The sequence below is a fragment of the Meles meles genome, chromosome 1 (genome assembly GCF_922984935.1).
Source record: "Meles meles chromosome 1, mMelMel3.1 paternal haplotype, whole genome shotgun sequence".
NCBI classification, from domain to species: domain Eukaryota; kingdom Metazoa; phylum Chordata; class Mammalia; order Carnivora; family Mustelidae; genus Meles; species Meles meles.
In genome coordinates this window covers 25,312,198-25,329,695 of record NC_060066.1, presented here as the reverse complement: position 1 = coordinate 25,329,695, position 17,498 = coordinate 25,312,198, and the positions used below count along the sequence as shown (strand labels likewise).

Sequence of the window (17,498 nt, the reverse complement as noted above, 5' to 3'; positions counted from 1 at the left end):
TGGAAAAGAAAAAGAAAGGTAGCTGAATTCAGATTTGAACATTATGAGATTAAGTTTTTCATGAAACATGTGGCAACATATTCAATGGACCCAGGAAGACACATGTTTGGTGCTTAAGAGCAATTTAGAGCTGCCAAAGTAGATTTTGGATAGCTAAGGTGTATATATAAGTGATAAAGAGACACTGTGAGTATAAATGAAGTAACTAGAAGTAAAAATATAGTGCTTACATTGGCAACACATTTGCTAAAATTGGAATGATACAGAGAAGATTAGCATGACCTCTATACAAGGATGATACACAGATTTCTGAAACATTCCCTATTTTTTAATCTGTGGATATAGTATTTTGTGAATGATCTTTTAAATAGAAGAAAACCTTACAGAAAAAAAAAAAGAAAAAATACAGAGAAGATGATTAAGGCTACCCTAGAACTCTTTAACAATTGAATAGATAATTTATTATTACTATACTTAGCCAAATTGCATCAGACAATAAAAGTCAATGAAAAGTTTATTCACAAGTAATGTATAAAGAGATTATACCATTCTTTCTTAACTTCAGACCTAGTGAAGTTTTCATATAGTCAATCCAGAAAACTTTCTGATGGGACATTAAGTCTGGAGGGACAGTTTTGTTCCAATAGTATAGAATCCAGAGTTCTCATTTATATGGTAGAACAGTTTACCTGGGATAAGCATTGATTTGTTCTGTTTTTTAAAAAATCTAGGTCATCAGTATGAATTTAATTTTTAATATTGTGAACTGAAAGAGAATTAAACTTCTCTAAGAAAACAAGCCAAGAGAGTCCCAAAATGTAATCAGGGTTGAAAATTGCTCTTGAAAAATGTGAGGCATAGTTAAATCCCCCAGGATTAGCCTTACTCCTAACCTTAATGTGTCCTAATGTTAGAGATTTTTGTAAAAAACTATATCCAAAGACACAGCCCAAGATTTGACAAATAAATAATAAATCATTTCTTTATATTTAAATGTTCAGGTATTTGTGGATAAGAACTACATTTTAGATTTTTTTAAACTAACACCATGACTACATAGTGTAATATTGCATATATGCTGCAAAATACTGTATAGTTGGCAACAGAAACATGTTATTTGTACTTAAATAAAGATTGTAATAATTAGTCACTGTCACTGTTTAAAATGGACAGGATCCAAGGGTGCCTGGGTAGCTCAATTGGACAAGCATCTGCTTTCAGCTCAGGTTATCATCCTGGGGTTTTGGGATTGAGCCCCATATCAGATTCCCTGCTCAGCAGGGAGTCTGCTTTTCTCTCACTCTCTGCCCTTCCCCCCACTCATGTTCTCTCTCTTGCTCTCTCAAATAATTAAAATATTTAAGAAATAAAAACACATTAAAAATTAATATGGGCAGCATCTGAATTTCTAATGAAGAATTAACAGAGTTATTCAGAAAAAGATTATTTTAATATGAGTAGCTCCATTCACATAGCAGGATAATTTCCCAGTAAACATTTCCTATATGGATAATATATGTGAAGGACAACAAACCTTTCTATAAAGATAGCAAATATTTTAGGCTTTGCAATTCATACCATCTTTTATAACATCTGAAATTTGTCCCTGTAGTGCAAAAACAGCCAGAGAAAATACATAAAGGAAGGAATATGCCAAAATCTTATATACAGTCACTAAATCTTGATTTCCTATCATTTTCATGTGTTACACAATAGGATACTTTTGATTTTTACAATATTGGGAGTATAAAATCTTCTCAGTTCACCATGCAAAACAAAAACAGGTAGAAGGTCACATTGGGCATTTGGACTATCGCTTGCTGACTTCTGATCCAGCACCTAAAATCTCGTGATTTTTCTTTCAAACTGAATGTATGCAAGCAGCATATACACAGGCTAAGATTGAGTTTTCTGGATTCTGAAAATTCTGAGGTTGGAGCACTGTGATTTTTTTCCCCTACACATCTTCCTATTCATCTTGCTTTTGTTTTTGTTCTTACTGTGTTTCATAGGCTCAAAAACATAGGCTTTTGGAGTGACTGCATACATGTGTGACTGAATAAAAATACTAATGTCATTTCTATTCTGACACGGCACTAGATACAACTCAAAATCAAATGACTCAGTTTTCTTTTCTCCCCAACATTTTTAATGTAGTTATATTATTAGAGACCCAGTTTCTTCACTGATGTTGACTTAACCCACAATATGTAAACATAATCATTTTAAAATTCCATATCCTTTTCAGTTGTTCACAAAGGAGCATAATAACCGAGTTTATCATAGGGCGAAAATAAATAAAGCACATTATTGATTCTGTGCTTGCAACACTTAGGCATTTAAAGATGAAGGTTTTTTATGATTATAAAATGTAATTATTTTAAATATGTCCTTATTTAATAGATATATGCATATAAAAACAGATATTATATCGATTATATTTTGACTACTTAGTAGTGTATTGAACATTGGAACATTTTTTTCCCTGAATCGTGTATTTAGTTGTGATAACATTTGTAGATATTTAATTATTCAGGTGATAATAGTTTAACATACCTTGATATATTAAGGCATAATGGTTAAGAGCATCAGGTCTAGGGTGCCTGGATGACTCAGTCATTAAGTATCTGCTTTTTTTTTTTTTTTTTAAGATTTTATTTATTTATTTGACAGAGAGAGAGAGAAAGAGATCACAAGTAGGCAGAGAGGCAGGCAGAGAGAGAGGGGGACTTCAGGTGCCCTAAGTGTCTGCTTTTGGCTCAGGTCATGCTGTGGTCCTGGGATCGAGCCCACATTGGGCTTCCTGCTTGGTGGGACGCTCTCTGCTTCCCTCTCCAACTCCCACTGCTTGTGTTCCCTGTCTCACTGTATCTCTCTCTCTCTCTCTGTCAAATAAATAAATAAATAAAATCTTAAAAAGAAAGAAAAAAAGAGCATCAGATCTACAATTAAATAAAACTACAGATCTCAGATCCACTTCTTACTAGCTATGTGACCTTGTAAAATTTACTTATCTGTGACTTGTTTTCCTCTTCTTTGCATGGAGGCAACAATTGCTAGCTCAGAGGAAATTACCATTTAAAAATGTTAATACGTACACGTTGTTCACAATAGTTTCTGGTGAAAATTAAGGACTTAATACATGTGAGCTTTTTACATGTATTTAAATAAGTCAATAAAATATTGTCATAAACATGCTTATTTTTAGTTATCTATTTCATCTCACTCAGCAAGTATAATATAGGAGAAAATAATTAAGAGACATTAGAGAAGATTTCAGACAAATTGGTCCATGCGTTAAGAAAATTTTTATATCATACAAGTAACCTACATTGAAAATGAGGTCTGAAGGAAAATTCCTACCAGCAGAAAACAGCTAAAGGTACTGTGGAATTTTTTCCCCATATCACGGAAGAAAGAGATATCTTTTCTTTTTAAAAGGACATACTCCTATCCATCCATAAGCATGCTTTTGTTTGTATTGAGTTTCCTTTACCTTCAAATATTTTAAGTTAGAATATTTGTCCTCTTTTGATGTGAGTAAATCCCTTTTGGTTGAATCTTGCCTCTTCCTTGGCTGTGGAAGCATATTATGAGAAGGTTATTTATAAAACTCTAAATTTTCTTACATCATGATCACTATACTTAAAATATATAGTGGCTCAAATTAATAAGTTAATTAATAAGTTAAGGTGTCAAAATGGAACTGAAAAGGGAAAAACATGAACTTTTTTAAAGAAATTATTTCCTTATATCTTATCTTTAATTTATTGATTAAGAGTCATTTTAAAGAAATGTATAGCTTGGAATCTTCCAGAATAAACATAAAGCAAATAAATAGCTCTTGATAAAAAGCAAATAATTCCCAAATATCATCAAATACAGGTGATGGGTCTTGTTTGAGAGTTTCTTGCTGTCATTCTTCCATTGTTCTTTTTAATATGTTTTATAGGCAATAAAATATTTGGCAGTGATTGGTTTTCACTTTCTAAGAGAAATATTCTACCATTTCTAAGGTAATCTCTCTTAACATCCTAAAATTTTTAAAAAATCCTAAAATTAGTTCCTATGTAATAATTTTGAAAGTGCTAATTCATACATTCCAGTATCAGTTTTTCATTAAAGGCACAAATGAATTGTATCAATCAACTACTATTTAATCTCATCAGAGATAAATTTTGACAAGACATTTTTAGTGAGACCTTATGAATTTGTTTCCCAATGTAAAAACTGTTAATTTGTAGTAGCTTCTCTATACTTAGATGCTACATTTTTATCATTTGCCTACCTCTCCTCAACACCCAAATAACCATTATTTTATTACATGCTTCTTTTTATATTTTCATCAAATTATATTAATTAGTGCTAGTCATTTTTTTCAGATATTTTATTTATTTATTTGAAAGAAATCACAAGTAGGCAGAGAGGAAGAAGCAGGCTCCCTGCTGAGCAGAAAGCCTGGTGTTGGGCTCAATCCCAGGATCCTGGAATTATGACCCGAGCTGAAGGCAGAGGCTTTACCCCACTGAGTCACCCAGGAGCCCCGAGTGTTAGTCATTTTTTAATTTAAAAAAGTTATACCATAATGGTACTTTTCATTTTTGCTTATTTTACTCATTTCGCAAATCATACCTATGTTGTTCTGTGTATCAAGCAGGTATAGAGAAAATAGTGTTTGGTTTTTCCCCATTTAAAAAAAAGTATTTGTTCTGTTTATTTGATTTGTCAGTTTCACTAAGGGAAGATCATGTATGCATGTAATTTAGAGAGAAATTTTATTTAAAATTAACATCAGGAAATGCTTATTTACCCAGAATTTCTACCCAATAAAGCATTATATAGCATGGCTTTCTTTTTAGCTATACATGGCTAGATGAAGCAAGGTAAACTGATTTATAATCTAGTTTTACAGATGATATATTTATCACAAATAAATGAAACACATTTCAAGAGCAATTTTATAAAGTTTCCCCCAAATCCCTCTTTCTTGTCAAATTAGATGAAAATACCCATCATCATAGGCAACCACAATTTCTCTTGGTGGCTTTAATGTTCTCAAGAGGAAGAGAATAGTACAAACCTAAATATAAAAAATGTACTTTTACTAAATCAGAAGGAAATTTAATATTGTTCACAGTACCAAATTTAGTAAGTGTTACCAAAAGGTTTAAAAACAACGTAGCCTTTTCTCTTCATTTACATCTGACACCTTGCAATACATGACTTGGCTCAGACACATGGTTCATATAATCAAGTAGACTTTTTTCAACACAAGTCCACTGACAGATGTTTATATAATACAGATGTCTCATGTATTAGGTGCATAAATAACATCTGGGAGATTTTTTTTTTCAAGATGATTTATTTGAGAGAGAGAGAGAGAGAGATGACAGAGACAGAACAGTGGGGAGGAGCAGAAGGAGAGGGATAAGCAGACTGCATGCTGAGTGCAGAGCCTGAGGTGGGACTTGATCTTCTGACCCTGGGATCATGACCTGAGCTGAAATCAAGAGTCCATCCCTCATCCGACTGAGCCACTCAGGTGCCCTTGGGAGGTTATTTTTAAAAGTGAATATTCATGGACTTCATTCTCAGAGATTCACCTCAATAGGTCTGGATTAGGGCTGAAATTTAGACTTTTGATTGTCAATCTGGAAACTTTTTTTTAAAAAAATTATTTTTATTAACATATAATGTATGATTTACCCCAGGGGTCCAGGTCTGTGAATCATTTGGCTTACACATTTCTTAGCACTCACCATAGCACATACCCTCCCCAACGTCCATAATCCAACCACCCTTTCCCTATTGCCCCACCTCCCAGCAACCTTCAGTTTGTTTTGTGAGATTAAGTGTTTCTTATGGTTTGTCTCCCTCCTGATCCCATCTTGTTTCATTTTTTCCTTCCTTAGCCCCCATAACCCCCTGCGCTGCCTCTCAAATTCCTCATATCAGAGATATCATATGATAAATATCTTTCTCTGATTGACTTATTTCACTCAGCATAATACCCTCAGTTCCATCCGCTTCTTTGCAAATGGCAAGATTTCATTTCTTTGGATGGATGCATAGTATTCCATAGTATATATATACCACATCTTCTTTATCCATTCATCTGTTGATGGACATCTAGGTTCTTTCTGTAGTTTAGCTATTGTGGACACTGCTGCTATAAACATTCCGGTGCACATGCCCCTTCAGATCACTAAATTTGTATCTTTAAGGTAAATACCTTAACCTTTTGAGGAACCTCCATGCTCTTTTATTGAGTGGCTGCACCAGCTTGCATTCCAACTAACAGTATAGGAGTGTTCCCCTTTCTCTGCATCCTCTGAAACATCTGTCGCTTCCTGAGTAGTTAATTTTAGCCATTCTGACTGATTTATGAGGTGGTATCTCATTGTGGTTTTGATTTGTATTTCCCTGATGCCATGTGACATTGAACACTTTTTCATGTGTCTGTTGGCCATCTGGATGTCTTTGCAGAAATGTCTGTTCATGTCTTCTGCTGATTTCTTGATTGGATTATTTTTCTTTGGATGTTGAATTTGGTAAGTTCTTTATAGACTTTGGATACTAGTCCTTTATCTGATATGTCATTTGAAAATATCTTCTCTCATTCTGTCAGTTGTCTTTTGGTTTTGTTGACTGTTTCCTTTGCTGCGCAAAAGCTTTTGATCTTGATAAAGTCCCAATAGTTCATTTTTGCCCTTGCTTCCCTTGCCTTTGGCGATGTTTCTTGGAAGACGTTGTTGCGGCTGACGTTCAAGTTTGCTGTCTGTATTTTCCTCAAGGATTTTGATGGATTCCTATCTCACATTGAGTTCTTTCATCCATTTTGAGTCTATTTTTGTGCGTGGTGTAAGGAAATGGTCCAGTTTCATGTTTCTTCATGTGGCTGTCCAATTTTCCCAACACCATTTATTGAAAAGACTGTCTTTTTTCCATTGGGTGTTCTTTCCTGCTTTGTTGACAATTAGTTGACCATAGAGTTAAGTGTCCATTTCTGGGCTCTCTATTCTGTTTCACTGATCCATGTGTCTGTTTTTGTGCCAGTACCATGCTGTCTTGATGATGACAGCTTTGTAATAGAGCTTGAAGTCTGGAATTGTGATGCCACCACCTTTGGCTTTCTTTTTCAATATTCCTCTGGCTATTCAGGATCTTTTCTGGTTCCACATAGATTTTAGGATTATTGGTTCCATTTCTTTGAAAAAAAAAAAAAGATGGCATTTTGAGAGATTCCATTAAATGTTTAGATCACTTTAGGTAGCATAGACATTTTTGTAATGTTTGTTCTTCCAATCATTGAGCATGGAACATTTTTCCATTTCTTTGTGTCTTCTTCAGTTTCTTCATGAACACTTTATAGTTTTCTAAGTACAGATTCTTTGGCCCTTTGTTTAGGTTTATTCCTAGGTATCTTATAGTTTTGGGTGCAATTGTAAATGGGATTGACTCCTTAATTTCTCTTTCTTCTGTTTTTCAGTTGCTGTATAGAAATGCAACTGATTTCTGATCATTGATTTTATATTCTAACACTTTACTGAATTCCCATATGAGTTCTAGCAGTTTTAGAATGGAGTCTTTTGGGTTTCCCACATAAAGTATCATACCATCTGCAAAGAGTGAGAGTTTGACTTCTTCTTTGCTGATTCAGATGCTTTTTATTTCTTTTTGTTATCTGATTGCTCCACCTAGGACTTCTAGTACTATGTTGAATAGCAGTGGTGATAATGGACATCCCTGCCGTGTTCCTGACCTTAGGGGAAAAGCTCTCAGGTTTTTCCCCATTGAGAATGATATTTGCTGGGTGATTTTTCATAGATGGCTTTGATGGTATTGAGGAATGTACCCTCTATGCCTACACTTTGAAGACTTTTGATCACGAAAGGATGCTGTACTTTGTCAAATGCTTTTTCAGCATCTATTGAGAGTATCATATGGTTCTTGTTCTTTCTTTTATTAATGTATTGTATCACATTAATTGATTTGCAGATGTTGAACCAAACTTGCAGCCCAGGAATAAATCCCACTTTGTCACGGCAAATAATCCTTTTAATGTACTGTTGGATCCTATTGGCTAGTATTTTGGTGAGAATTTTTCATCCGTGTTCATCAAGGATATTAGTCTGTAATTTTTTTTTTGATGGGGTCTTTGTCTGGTTTTGGGATCAAGGTAATGCTGGCCTCATAAAATGAGTTTGGCAGTTTCCTTCCATTTCTATATTTTGGGACAGTTTCAGGAGAATAGGTATTAATTCTTTTTTAAATGTTTGTAGAATTCCCCTGGGTAGCCATCTGGCCCTGGGGTCTTGTTTATTGGGAGATTTTGATGACTGCTTCAATCTCCTTACAGGTTATGGGTCTGTTCAGGTTTTCTCTTTCTTCCTGGTTCCGTTTTGGTAGTTTTTCTGTCTCTAGGAGTGCATCCATTTCTTTAAGGTTGTTAAATTTGCTGGCATATAGTTGCTCATAATACGTTCTTATACTTCTTTGTATTTCTTTGGTGTTAGTTGTGATCTCTCCTCTTTCATTCATGATTTTATTAATTTGGGTCCTTTCTCTTTTCTTTTTGATAAGTCTGGCCAGGGGTTTATCAACCTTATTAATTCTTTCAAAGAACCAGCTCCTAGTTTCATTGATCTGTTCTTCTGTTGTTTTGGTTTCTAATTCATTGATTTCTGCTCTGATCTTTATTATTTCTCTTCTCCTGCTGGGTTTAGGCTTTCTTTGCTGTTCTTTCTCCAGCTCCTTTAGGTGTAGGGTTATGTTGTGTATTTGAGACAGACCTTTCCTGTTTCTTGAGAAAGTCTGTATCACTGTATACTTTCCTCTCAGGACTGCCTTTGCTGTGTCCCAAAGATTTGGAACAGTTGTGTTTTCTTTTTCATTTGTTTCCATGAATTTTTTCCATTCTTCTTTAATTTTCTGGTTGACCCATTCATTCTTTAGTGGGATGCTCTTTAGCCTCCATGTATTTGAGTTCTTTCTAACTTTCCTCTTGTGATTGAGTTCTAGCTTCAAAGCATTGGGGTCTGAAAATATGCAGGGTTGATCCCAGTTTTTGGTACTGGTTGAGACCTGATTTGTGACCCAGGATGGGATCTATTCTAGAGCATGTTCCATGTGCACTAGAGAAGAATGTGTACTCTGTTGCTCTGGGATGGAATGTTCTGAATATATCTGTGATGCCCATCTGGTCCAGTGTGTCATTTAAAGCCTTTATTTCCTTGTTGATCTTTTGCTTGGATCTGTCTATTTCAGTGAGGGGGTGTTAAAGTCACCTACTATTATTATATTATTGTCTATGTGTTTTTTTGACTTTGTTATTTATTGGTTTATATAATTGGCTGCTTCCATGTTATGAGCATAGACATTTAAAAGTGTTAGATCTTGTCTGACAGACCCTTTAAGTATAATATAGTGTACTTACTTATCTCTTACTATAGTATTTGGCTTAAAATCTAATTTATCTGATATAAGGATTGCACCCCAGCTTTCTTTTGATGTCCATTTGCATGGTAAATTGTTTTCCGACCCTCATTTTAAATCTGGAGGTGTCTTTGGGTCTAAAATGACTTTCTTATAGACAGCATATCAGTGGATCTTATATTTTTTTTTTTGTTTGTTTGTTTGTTTGCTGTTGTTTTGTTTTGTTTTGTTTTTACCCATTCTGATACCCTGTGTCTTTTGATTAGGGCATATAGTCCATTTACGTTCAAGGTAACTATTGAGAGATGTGAATTTAGTGCCATTGTATTGCCTCTAAGATGAACATTACTGTATATTGTCTCTGTTCCTTTCTGGTCTACTATTTCTGGCTCTCTGTTTGCTTAGAGGACCCTTTTCAATATTTCCTGTAATGCTAGTTTGGTGTTTGCAAAGTCTTTTAATTTTTGTTTGTCCTGGAAGCTTTTTAATCTCTCCTTCTATTTTCAATGACAGCCTGCTGGTTACAGTATTCTTGGCTGCATATTTTTCTCGTTTAGTGCTCTGAATGTATCATGCCAGTTCTTTCTGGCCTGCCAGGTCTCTGTGGATAAGTCTGCTGCCAATTTAATATTTCTACCATTGCATGTTACAGACTTCTTGTCCTGAGCTTCTTTCGAGATTTTCTCTTCATCACTATTACTTGTGACTTTTACTATCAGACAATGGTTTGTGGACCTATTTTTATTGATTTTGAGGGCAGTTCTCTGTGCCTTCTGGATTTTGATGCTTGTTCCCTTTTGCCATTTTAGGGAAATTGTCTACTATAATTTGTTTCAATATACCTTTTGCCCCCCTCTCTCTTTCTTCTTCTGGGATCCCAAATATTCTAATATTGTTTCATCTTATGATATCACTTATCTCTCAATTTCTCCTGGCATGGTCCAGTAGTTGTTTGTTTCTCTTTTGCCCAGCTTTTTTCTCTTCTTTCCTTGGTTTTCTATATCACTAATTCTCTCTTCTGCCTCATTTTCCTATGGATAAGAGCCCCCATTTTTTATTGCACCTCATTAATAGCTTTTTTTACATTTCAACTTGGTTAGATTTTAGTTCTTTTATTTCTCCAGAAAAGGATTTTATTTCTCCAGAAAAGGATTCTCTAATATCTTCCATGCCTTTTTCAAGCCCAGCTAGTGCCTTGATAAGCATCATTCTGCACTCTAGTTCTGACATATTACCAATGTCCATATTAATTAGGTCCCTAGCCTTCGGTGCTGCCTCTTGTTCTTTTTTTTGTGGTGAGTTTTTTCACTTTGTCATTTTATTTCCAAATAAGAATATATGAATGAAAGAATAAAATACTGAAAGGGCGGCAAAGACCCCAGAAAATTATATGCTAACCAAATCAGTAGAGACTCAAAACCAGGGGGAGAAGAAAGGGGCAAAATAAATAAATAAAATTTTCTACATCTATATCTATATCTCTACATATATTTTTTAGACTGGTGAATAGAACAGAGCCACCAACTCTATTTTGAGTTTATTCTTGTCTCTTAGAAGAAATTACCTCCCAAAATATTAAAGAGAGAAGAACTTATTTATATACAAAAATAAGGGCAAACATGATGAAGGGATGGAATATTACCATAAACATGAAAATTAAAAAAGATTCTAAATAAGGAATTTATAAGATAAGTTGGTTGGAAAAAGAAAAAAAAAAGGAGAGAATGTGATCAGGCTGGAGACTAGAACAAAGCCATGTGATAGATTTAGGGTATATTTTGATCTATCAGAAGAAATTATATCCCAAAATTTTAAAGAAAAAAACCTATGTGTATACAAAAAATAAGGTTAAATACAATGAATGGATAAAATGTGATGATAACAATGAAAATTTAAAAAGTTTTTTTAAAGTATTGTTAATATAAAATAGTTAAACTTTAAAGAAAAAAGAGGAGAAGTTCAAAAAAATAGAATAAGAAAAAAATAAAATTAAAAAAACTAACTTTGCAAGAATAAATGATCATGGAAAAAAACTATGAATTCTATGCCTTGCTTTTCCTAGCTCTGGAGTTCCATAGTTCTGGTGGTGAACTTGGTCTTGGCTGGATGTTCTTGCTGATCTTCTGGGGGAGGGCCCTGTTGCGGTAATTCTCAAATGTCTTTGCCCAAGGTGGAATTGCACCCCCCCCCCCTTTCCAGGTTCCAGGCTAAATAATTTGCTCGGGTTCATTCTTGATAGCTTTTATTCCCTGAATGCTTTGCATAGATCTTTGGAGGATGGGATTGAAAATGGCAGACTCCCAATCTCTGGCCTGGAGGAGCTGAGAACTCGGGGCCCCACTCCTCAATATACCCTCAGAGAAAAGCAGTCAGTCCCTCCCATCTCCCTAGTCTCTGTCCACACTCTGTGCTCACCCGACCTGTGACTGAGCATTTCTATCTCTGGTGCATGGCCCTCTTTGGAGTCTCCAAACCCAGCAGATTCCTGCTTCACACTCCCACACTGCTCCTCCCAGTGGAAGAAAGAGGGATTCCTTCCAGATCTGCCACTTGTGGGGTCTCTGCTCAAAGAGCAGTGGCCAGACTGTCCCTTAGATCATGGTTTAAGGTAACCCTGAGCTGAGAGCCCACTCCTTCATTCCATCTCTCTACCCAGCTTCCCTGCTGTGATACCTGGCAACTCTGCCACACTCAGACACCCTCGGTCTTTCTGTGGCACTGCACGTCCCGAGACCACACTGTCCCTCTAAGGGCTACACCCCCACTTAGCCTCTGGAGAGATGTCCCTTGGTGGAACAGACTTCTAAAAGTTCTGATTTTGTGCTCCGCTGCTCTACCACTTGCTGGAAGTCACCCACCCCCCAGGTCTATTTTCCCCTCCCTTCAGATTCACTTCTCCACATGTCTTACCTTCCAGAAAGTGGTCGATTTTCTTTCCTAGAATTGCTTCTCTTCTTCTCTTCTGTCTCGTATGTTTTCCATATTCAGAATGGTTTGATAAGTATCCAGCTGAACTCCCAGGACCTAATGATATTTCAGTCTGCTACTCCTCTGCCATCTTCCAAAATCCCAGTCTAGAACCTGATAATGCAGATTTTCCACTCATTTTACTTTGAAAACCACTGTGACTATTCCTTTCTCTTAACTTGTTATAGGTCATTTCTATCTTTTAGGAAGATTGAAGCACATAGTTCAGTATTGTAAACTGTTTCCCTATAAGGAAATAACATAGTTTTATCCATGGTCAGAAAAAGGTTCATATTATTTCTGTTCTTTTTTGATGTTAAATTTTATTTTGTAAACAAAATATTAAGTACAGTTATTTTTAAGGAATAATTTAAATACCTTCCATATCTTTCCTAAGTGTCAGATTATATTTAGAATGCTTCACTTATACCTTATTTTTCCTTAAGTTTACTTGTGTTTGTCCATATAGCCACCATTTTTATGTGAATCATTCACATTGCTTTTTTTAATTAAAAAAACTACAGAGTACCTATGAAATACCATATTTGGTTCTTGAGCTGCTGGGATTACAGATAAACAAAGTCCTCTCTCCAACAAAACTGCCTGATTGTATACTATCTAGTAGGGACAGAAAAAAAGTTGTAGACATAAATTAGTACATATCAGGTCGTAATAGGAATTTTAGGGAAAGTAGGACAAAGTTGGTTGGATCACCAGTGGTATAAAGGCTAGCTATTTTATATAGAGTTATCAGGAGAGGACTCTTCATGAAAGTGACATTTTAGTAGATACCTGAATGAAGTGACGGCAACCACTGTAGACATTTGGGAGAAAATATTGAGGTCAGGGGAGTAGCAGCTGAGAGCCCCTAAAGCAGAAATGGTCTTAATGATAAAGATAAGGAGAGAACATTGTGCTGCAAGTAGCAGGGTTAAGGAGGAGAAAGTGGCAAAAGATGACATAGCTGATTGTCTTGTAGATCATTTAAAAACTTTGGCTTAATGTGTGTAAGACCGGAAACTACTTGATTATTGTTAACATAAAAGCAATGTATCTGATCTTTCTGGTTCCTGGATAGGAAACAGACCATTGGTGCAAGGTGAGAAGCAAGAACACCAGTTTGGAAGCTATTGTACTAACCTAAATATGGTCTGACATGTCTTAAACAGAGGAGTTGTTGTGGTGATCATGAGAAGTAGCTGAATTCTGGATTTATTTTCAAGGTAGATTTGATGGGACTTGCTGATGGATTGGATGAGAAATAGAAAAGAGACGAATGGAAATGACTGAAAAATTTGGGCCCAAGAAACTGAAATAATAGATTTCTTATTCACTGAGACATATTGTAGATTGTGACAGAAACACATTGAAGGTAGATTTAAACAAAATATTTATTTTGTGCATATTGAGGTACTTGTTAGATATTTAAGTGGATGTGACTGTGATAATTTCTTCTGGTTTTCCCATGTTTATTATTTACCACTGGAGTTTAGCATCCTCTACAACCTTGAATATTTAAATATGCTATTGCTATTAATGGCAATTTATACAAACATTAAATACATGGTATTAAGACTAGATCTGAGATAATCATCTTCTAAAATTCTGTATCTCCAAAAAACTGTATTGATGTCTACCTTTTGCTTTTTCTTCTCAATAATCTTTCAATCAGTAAAAGAATTAAACATCTGTCCTTCATCTTCTCTTATCCTTTACCCAGCCCAACACACATGCATCCTAACATACACACCCCACAAAAACACCACTTCAAACTTGTACCACCAGCACATCCAAACTCCAATACACACCCAACACCCCCCATCACCTACACCCCTCCACATATACACACACCCCACAAAAACACCACTTCAAACTTGCACCACCAGCACATCCAAACTCCAATACACACCCAACACCCCCCATCACCTACACCCCTCCACATATACACACACCCCACACTCTCACATATATTAAACTGTTATTAGCTACAATTTCTTTTTGTTCATAAGTAGATAATTTCTTAAAAGTTTTTTATTCCACTAAAGCTCACGTAGATATATAATAAAATAGGAATTCAAATTATGTTTGTTTTTATATATAATTATTGTTGAAACACAAAAGGAAAGCAAATATTAACCTGGAATTTGGGGATTACTCTTGACAGTATAATATTTATATTTCCCATTTTCATTTTTATAAAAGTGAAATACAGTTTAGCTTAATGTTTAAAAACCAGATGTAACTAACATTTTGCTTTAATGAAAAGGAATAGAGATAATTCTGTATAAGTCAACATGATATGGCTGTAGAAAAGTTTTGTTTGTAAGCAGAGCAATTTTTCTTTATCTAGATAATAGTTAACTTTTGCTAAAGCCTACTACACACAGGTATTTTGTTAAGGCCTTTGCTTCAGTTGTTTAACCTTTACACAAATCTTGTGAGGCTGATTTCATTATCATTCATTTTCTTTTTTTATTGTTATGTTATTCACTATACAGCACATCATTATTTTTTGATGTAGTGTTCCATGATTCATTGTTTGCATGTAACACCCAGTGCTTCATGCAATCCATGCCCTCCTTAATACCTATCATTCATTTTTTGCATTATGAGGAAATGGAAACACTGAGCAATAAAGAAACTGGAATGTGATAACACAGCATTAGTAGGCATACCTTGAACATGATCTCACTTCTGTCTTACCCCATTGGCCGGTTTTATAAACATGAAGCCACACAAAAGTTGAGTGAAAAAAAACTTCTGCATGCACAGTTTTGATACAACAGCTTTATGTGAGAGAATCCAATCAACTAGCCTTGTTTAGATGGTTGATATTTAGACAACAGCAGGGTTGGCATCTTTTGGAGTATTTTTTACAAGGTGGATCAACAGTTGGCAATGTTACTTAGCATAATAATGGTTTGAGACCCAACTCAATAATCCATCTCTCTCTTTACTACTCGAACAACGCAAGAAAAATAACTGGGATAGTGGTTTCTTAAGGACTTATCTATAAAAATAACATAATCTGTAACCCACATTTGGCTTAAAATAGCATTCCCTCATTCTGTTTTTCACTTATTTATGGAACATGTCAAGCTCTCCCAGCTCAGGTTTTGGTACATGTTTCGTCTTCTGAGGTGCACTTCCTTGATTTCTTTCATTTTCTTAAAACTAGCCTTCTAAATACATGCCATGTCTTCAGAGAGGAATTTTTTGACTACCTGATCAAGAGACTTGCTCTTACTTATCAATAATGCACAGGCATTATTAGTTTTTTAAACATCATAGTTTTGTGTTTATTTCCTTCACAACACTACACGTTATTTATAAATTTATTTCCCTGAATACTTGTTGATTGCATGCCTCTGTCTCTAAAGTATAAGCCAACTTCACTTTTTAATGCAGAACACTTGCCTTCACAGCATCGTGCACATCACAGATGATCAATAAGTACTTATTAAATTAATGAATCAATAGTGCCACTGCTCTCTCATAATCATCCCACTACACCCAATAAATAAAAATTTGCCTCACTTTCTAGTGCCTGGTGTTAAAGAGTACTTACTGTGATTGACAGCTGTGGGTGAGAATGTGAGAAATTAACCAAGCTTTCTATAAATTAGGTTAGCCTAGTAACCATTTGTCACAAATAGATCTGGAGTTCTCATCAACATTATTCCAGGTTTTCAGTTAAACATCGTTCCTAAAGGCCTTATCATCACCTCACACTTAAAATAATTAAAAGAAAACATACCATGTGGAACTTAATAAGTTCCTCTAGCCCATAAACTTGTTTCTGTAACTCATTTACTGAGCCTAAAACCTCAATACCTATGCTTCATTTCTGTGTCCTCTTTATTCCTTTCCCTATAAATCCATGTGGTCATAAAAGTCTTTACCTATTCATTCACCTGTAAATCTCTGAGGAAGTGTGTGTGATATCCTAGAACTTTTTTTAGATCAGAACTTAGCTGTGAAATAGAACTACCCTATGACCCAGCAATTGCACTACTGGGTATTTACCCTAAAGATACAAACGCAGGGATCCGAAGGGGCACGTGTACCCGAATGTTTATAGCAGCAATGTCTACAATAGCTAGACTATGGAAAGAACCTAGATGTCCATCAACAGATGAATGGATAAAGAAGATGTGGTATATATACACAATGGAATACTATGCAGCCATCAAAAGAAATGAAATCATGCCATTTGCGACGACATGGATGGAACTAGAGCGTATCATGCTTAGTGAAATAAGTCAATCGGAGAAAGACAACTATCATATGATCTCCCTGATATGAGGACATGGAGAAGCAACATGGGGGGGTAGGGGGATAGGAGAAGAGTAAATGAAACAAGATGGGATTGGGAGGGAGGCAAACCATAAATGACTCTTAATCTCACAAAACAAACTGGGGGTTGCTGGGGGGAGGTGGGATTGGGAGAGGGGGAGCGGGCTATGGACATTGGGGAGGGGAGGCGAACCATAAGAGACTATGTACTCTGAAAAACAACCTGAGGGTTTTGAAGGGTCAGGGGTGGGAGGTTGGGGCAACCTGAGGGTTTTGAAGGGTCAGGGGTGGGAGGTTGGGGGAACAGGTGGTGGGTAATGGGGAGGGCACGTTTTGCATGGAGCACTGGGTGTTGTGCAAAAAGAATGAATACTGTTACACTGAAAAAATAAATAAAATGAAGAATCCAGTAGCCCATTAAGCCACACATTAAAAATAGTTACAAAATTGTAAAAAAAAAAAAAAAAAAAAGAACTTAGCTGTGGACACAGACAAGTTTTGACATCTAAGGCTCAGATTTATTATCTGTATAAAGGGAATAATATGCTATGGTTATCATTGGTGTTAGGAAAATTATACAATGAAGCAAACTAGAGCTTTGGGATTGGGAGACTTTGGTCAGAGTCCTGCCCTTTCCATTTTACAATGGTTAAGTCTCTGAGGAGTATTTCCGCCCATAAACCTGAAAAAGGAATAGCATCTACTTCATATCCATCTAGAGTGAAAAGTGCACTTCCTGATACACAGTAGGTACTAAATAAATAGCTGGTACTGAAGAGTTTGTTGACTCAGAGGGAAAA

At 35.6% G+C, this 17,498-nt stretch overlaps 1 non-coding gene across 1 annotated transcript; it reads left to right on the top strand.

Annotated features, from left to right (window-relative positions):
- Window positions 1-222: 222 nt before the first annotated feature.
- On the top strand, window positions 223-329 carry LOC123928117. Its single transcript, XR_006815616.1, has one exon. It is a non-coding gene; the product is annotated as a U6 spliceosomal RNA (small nuclear RNA).
- Window positions 330-17,498: the final 17,169 nt, after the last annotated feature.